The 6154-nt window shown below is 43.4% G+C and overlaps 1 protein-coding gene across 1 annotated transcript in view; it reads right to left on the bottom strand.

Moving 5' to 3' along the window:
* Window positions 1–5388: 5388 nt before the first annotated feature.
* The window catches only part of LOC123732427 (WD repeat-containing protein 19), a 60864-nt gene continuing 60098 nt past the window's right edge, over window positions 5389–6154 (bottom strand). Inside the window, 1 exon segment of the mRNA XM_082974002.1 lies at window positions 5389–6154. This exon segment is cut by the window's right edge and continues 2197 nt beyond it. The gene's annotated coding sequence lies outside the window, so the exon portion shown is untranslated.

Below are 6154 nucleotides of genomic sequence, written 5' to 3'. Positions count from 1 at the left end.
TGTATTCAGCATTTCACTGTAAGGTCTACTACACCTGTTGTATTCGGCGCATGTGACAAGTAACATTTGATTTGATTAATTATAAAGTCCCCAATAACCTAGAGGCATGTACTTCCCCCAAAAGCATCTCAGAACTGCTCCCATCCTGTTTAGCCACCTTGCTGGGTGGAAAAACAAAACATTTACAGCATTCCCAAAACCTCCTCCCACCACCCCTCCTTCTACCACCACCCCTCCCTCCCCCCTCCTTCTACCACCCCTCCCTCCTCCTCCTCCCACCACCCCTCCCTCCCACTCCTTCTACCACCACCCCTCCCTCCCCCCTCCTTCTACCACCCCTCCCTCCTCCTCCTCCCACCACCCCTCCCTCCCACTCCTTCCACCATCCCTCCCTCCCCCCTCCTCCTTCCACCACCCCTCCCTCCCACCATCCCTCCCTCCCCCCTCCTCCTTCCACCACCCCTCCCTCCCACCATCCCTCCCTCCCCCCTCCTCCTCCCACCACCCCTCCCTCCCTCCCCCCTCCTTCTACCACCCCTCCCTCCCACTCCTTCCACCACTCCTAAATTTAACCTTGCGTAATACCCTAGATGCAGTCGCACTCCTAAAAACAAAAAAAAACATTTGTCATAAGAAACTAGCTCCCTGGTATACAGAAAACACCCGAGCTCTGAAGCAAGCTTCCAAATAATTGGATAGAAATGGCGCCACACCAAACTGGAAGTCCTCCGACTAGCTTGGAAAGACAGTACCGTGCAGTATCGAAGAGCCCTCACTGCTGCTCGATCATCCTATTTTTCCAACTTAATAGAGGAGGACAAGAACAATCCAAAATGTATTTTTGATACTGTCGGAAAGCTAGCTAAAAAGCAGCATTCCCCAAGAGAGGATGGCTTTCACTTCAGCAGTGATAAATTCATGAACTTCCTTGACGAAAAGATCATGATCATTAGAAAGCAAATTACGAACTCCTTTTTAAATCTGCGTATTTCTCCAAAGCTCAGTTGTCCTGAGTCTGCACAACACTGCTGGGACCTAGGATCAAGGGAGATACTACAGTGTTTTAGTACTATATCTCTTGACACATTCATGAAAATAGTAATGGCCTCTAAACCTTCAAGCTGCATACTGGACCCTATTCCAACTAAACTACTGAAAGAGCTGCTTCCTGTGCTTGGCAGGGGCGGTTCTGGGGAGGGGGGGGGGGGCAGTGACAAGTATGAAATAATTTTGACATAACAAATTTTTGCTATCGTTCTTTTTTTTTACATCCGTTATTAGACAGAACGAACACTAATGATTATGAACATGGTCTTTTGTCTGCCAATGACTGCAATGCAGTGAAGAAAACGATATGACAACAATAACGTCTAATGTAACTGGCCCCCTCTAACAGTACAACTGGCCCCAGCTTGCCCCCCCCCCCCCCCCCCCCCCTAGTTAAAATGGTCTAGAACCGCCACTGGTGCTTGGCCCTCCTCTGTTGAACAAAATAAATATAAATTAAATGATAATAATAAATCCCATCTATCCACCGTGTCACATCTGCTCCTGCAACGCTCTCTACTGCTCATCAAGCCTCTCTTGAAAAAGCCAAACCCAGTTTTCGGACCATATCGAATCTCTCATTCCTCATTCCATTTTTTTTTTGTTGAAAAAGCTGTTGAACAGCAACTCACTGCCTTCCTAAAGACAAAACAATGTATAGGAAACGCTTCAGTCTGGTTTTAGACCCCATCATAGTACTGAGACTGCACTTCGTGAAGGGTGGTAAATTACCTTTTAATGGCGTCAGACCGAGGCTCTGCATCTGTCCTCGTGCTCCTAGACCTTAGTGCCCGCTTCTGACAACATCCATCACCACATTATTTTGGAGAGATTGGAAACGTAAATTGGTCTACACGGACAAGTTCTGGCCTGGTTTAGATCTTATCTGTCGGAAAGATATCAGTTTGTCTCTCTGGATTGTTTGTCCTCTTGACAAATCAAACAGTAAATTTCGGTGTTCCTCAAGGCTCCGTTTTAGGACCACTATTGTTTTCACTATATATTTTACCTCTTGGTGATGTCATTTGGAAACATAATGTTAACATTCACTGCTATGCGGACGACACACAACCATACATTTCAATGAAACATGGTGAAGCCCCAAAATTGCCATCCCTGGAAGCCTGTGTTTCAGACATAAGGAAGTGGAAGGTGGCAATGTGACGTCCTGACCCTTGTAAGATGTCATTTTCTAAAGTAGAGTAGGTCAGGGCGTGACAGGGGGTGTTTTTCTGGTTATCTGTTTCTATGTGGGTTTCTAGGTTTCTATTTCTATGTTGGGGTTGTTGGGATGATCTCCAATTAGAGGCAGCCGGTTCTCGTTGTCTCTAATTGGAGATCATATTTATGTAGGGGTTTTTTTCCCACTTGTGTTTGTGGGTTGTTAATTTGTGAGAAGTGTGTATTTCTCTCTGCGTCACGGTTTTGTTGTTTTGTTATTTCAAGTATTTGGTGTATTGCAACGTTTCACGATAATAATAAATATGTGGAACTACAAACACGCTGCGCCTTGGTCCGATCTTTTAGCCTGTTATGGCTAGGGGGCAGTATTTTCACGGCTGGATAAAAAACGTACCCGATTTATTCTGGTTACTACTCCTGCCCAGTAACTAGAATATACATATAATTATTGGCTTTGGATAGAAAACACCCTAAAGTTTCTAAAACTGTTTGAATGGTGTCTGTGAGTATAACAGAACTCATATGGCAGGCAAAAACCTGAGAAGATTTCATGCAGGAAGTGGCCTGTCTGACAAGGTGTCGTTCTTCTTGTCTCTGTTTATTGAAGAGTGAGGATCTTAGCTGTCCCGTGACACTTCCTACAGCTGCCATAGGTTCTCAGAAGGCGGCAAAAGCGGAATCGTGGCTTTGCAGGCTCTGGCTGAAAAAAAGTAGCGCGTTTGGGTAGTGGCTGGTTACAGTACTGTGAGACTCAGGCTCGTGCCCGCGTCGACCGAAAGCTTTGTTTTCTTTCCTCTGTTTAGCTAAATGGACAATCCCGGTCGGAATATTATCGCTTTTTTACGAGAAAAATGGCATAAAAATGGATTTTAAACAGCGGTTGACATGCTTCGAAGTACGGTAATGGAATATTTAGATTTTTTTTGTCACGAATTGCGCCATGCGCACGACCCTTCTTTACCATTCGGATAGTGTCTGGGACGCACGAACAAAACGCCGCTATTCGGATATAACGATGGATTATTTTGGACCAAACCAACATTTGTTATTGAAGTAGCAGTCCTGGGAGTGCATTCTGACGAAGACAACAAAAGGTAATCAAACTTTTATAATAGTAAATCTGATATTGGTGAGTGCTAAACTTGCCGGGTGTCTAAATAGCTAGCCTGTGATGGCTGGGCTATGTACTTAGAATATTGCAAAATGTGCTTTCACCAAAAAGCTATTTTAAAATCGGACATATCGAGTGAATAGAGGAGTTATGTATCTATAATTCTTAAAATAATTGTTATGCTTTTTGTGAACGTTTATCGTGAGTAATTTAGTAAATTGTTAGCAAATTCCCCTGAAGTTTATCCCCTGGTAGTTCTAAACGTCACATGCTAATGTAAAAAGCTGTTTTTTGATATAAATATGAACTTGATTGAACAAAACATGCATGTATTGTATAACATAATGTCCTAGGTGTGTCATCTGATGAAGATCATCAAAGGTTAGTGCTGCATTTAGCTGTCTTCTGGGTTTTTGTGACATTATATGCTAGCTTGAAAAATGGCTGTGTGATTATTTCTGGCTGGGCACTCTGCTGACATAATCTAATGTTTTGCTTTCGCTGTAAAGCCTTTTTGAAATCGGACAGTGTGGTTAGATAAAGGAGAGTCTTGTCTTTAAAATGCTGTGAAATAGTCATATGTTTGAAAAATTGAAGTTTTTGTATTTTTGAGGAATTTGTAATTCCCGCCACGCCCATCATTGGATATTGGAGCAGGTGTTCCGCTAGCGGAACGTCTAGATGTAAGAGGTTTTAAACAGCCGTGACAGGCAACTGTTTTACTTTTAAACTCAGACAAAACAGAGATGCTTGTTCTAGGTCGCAAGAAAAAAAAGAGATCTTCTGTTGAATCTGACAATTAATCTTGATGGTGGTACAGTCGTCTCAAATAAAACTGTGAAGGACCTCGGCGTTACTCTGAACCCTGATCTCTCTTTTGACGAAAATATCAAGAATATTTCAAGGACAGCTTTTTTACATCTTCGTAACATTGCAAAAATCTGAAACTTTCTGTCCAAAAATGATGCAGAAATATTAATCCATGCTTTTGTCACTTCTAGATTAGACTACTGCAATGCTCTACTTTCCGGCTACCTGGATAAAACACTAAATAAACTTCAGTTAGTGCTGAACACGGCTGCTAGAATCCTGACTAGAACCAACAAATGTGATCATATTACTCCAGTGCTAGCCTCCCTACACTGGCTTCCTGTTAAGGCATGGGCTGATTTCAAGGTTTTACTGCTAAACTACAAAGCATTACATGGGCTTGCTCCTACCTATCTCTCCGACTTGATCCTGCCGTACATACGCTACTGTCACAAGACGTAGGCCTCCTTACTGTCCCTAGAATTTCTAAGAAAACAACCAAAAAAACCTGAGCCCTAGGACCATGCCTCAGGACTACCTGGCCTGATGACTCCTTGTTGTCCCCAGTCCAACTGGTTGTGCTGCTGCTCCAGTTTCAACTGTTCTGCCTGCGGCTATGAAACCCTGACCTGTTCACTGGACATGCTACCTTGTCCCGGACCTGCTGTTTTCGACTCGCTCTCCCTGCTGTCTCTAACTCTGAATGATCGGCTATGAAAAGCCAACTGACATTTACTCCTGAGGTGCTGACTTGTTACACCCTCTACAACCACTGTGATTATTATTATCTGACCCTGCTGGTCATCTATGAACATTTGAACATCTTGGCCATGTTCTGTCATAATCTCCACCCGGCACCGCCAAAAGAGGACTGGCCACCCTTCAGAGCCTGGTTCCTCTCTAGGTTTCTTCCTAGGTTCTGGCCTTTCTAGGGAGTTTTTCCCCATCCACCGTGCTTCTACATCTGCATTGCTTGCTGTTTGGGGTTTTAGGCTGGTTTTCTGTACAGCACTTTGTGACATCGGCTGATGTAAAAAGGGCTATATAAATACATTTGATTGATTGAATGGTGGAAAAACGATTGGAACCATTTCCCTGTTTGACCGCTGGGTTTTATGGGTATTATGACACCTCCACTGTGGTGCTCTATGGCACAGATTCAAAGATGAGCCCTCCTTCCATCTCTATGGACTATATTCATTGTTAACTTTGTAATATTTCAGACAGTCACACTCCTCCACAAGAGCAAAAATATATTTAATATTCACATTTTTAAAATCGTCGACATGAATGAATTAATGGAAAACAAGCTTCAATGCAGATATGTAGAGTGCTTATGTTAAAAATAACTAAATGGTCTACAGCTGTCTATATCAACAGTTTAACAGGTGGTAGAGAAACATGGAGGAGGAGGACGTCTACTGCTGTCTATATCAACAGTTTAACAGGTGGTAGAGAAACATGGAGGAGGAGGACGTCTACAGCTGTCTATAACAGGTGGTAGAGAAACATGGAGGAGGACGTCTACAGCTGTCTATATGAACAGTTTAACAGGTGGTAGAGAAACATGGAGGAGGAGGAGGATGTCTACAGCTGTCTATAACAGGTGGTAGAGAAACATGGAGGAGGACGTCTACAGCTGTCTATATCAACAGTTTAACAGGTGGTAGAGAAACATGGAGGAGGAGGACGTCTACATAAACAGTTTAACAGGAGGTAGAGAAACATGGAGGAGGAGGAGGACGTCTACAGCTGTCTATATCAACAGTTTAACAGGTGGTAGAGAAACATGGAGGAGGAGGACGTCTACATAAACAGTTTAACATGAGGTAGAGAAACATGGAGGAGGAGGACGTCTACAGCTGTCTATAACAGGTGGTAGAGAAACATGGAGGAGGACGTCTACAGCTGTCTATATCAACAGTTTAACAGGTGGTAGAGAAACATGGAGGAGGAGGACGTCTACATAAACAGTTTAACAGGAGGTAGAGAAACATGGAGGAG

The sequence above is a fragment of the Salmo salar genome, chromosome 04, assembly GCF_965601325.2.
Source record: "Salmo salar chromosome 04, fSalSal1, whole genome shotgun sequence".
Classification (NCBI taxonomy): Eukaryota; Metazoa; Chordata; class Actinopteri; order Salmoniformes; family Salmonidae; genus Salmo; species Salmo salar.
This window is presented reverse-complemented; position numbering and strand designations above follow the sequence as displayed.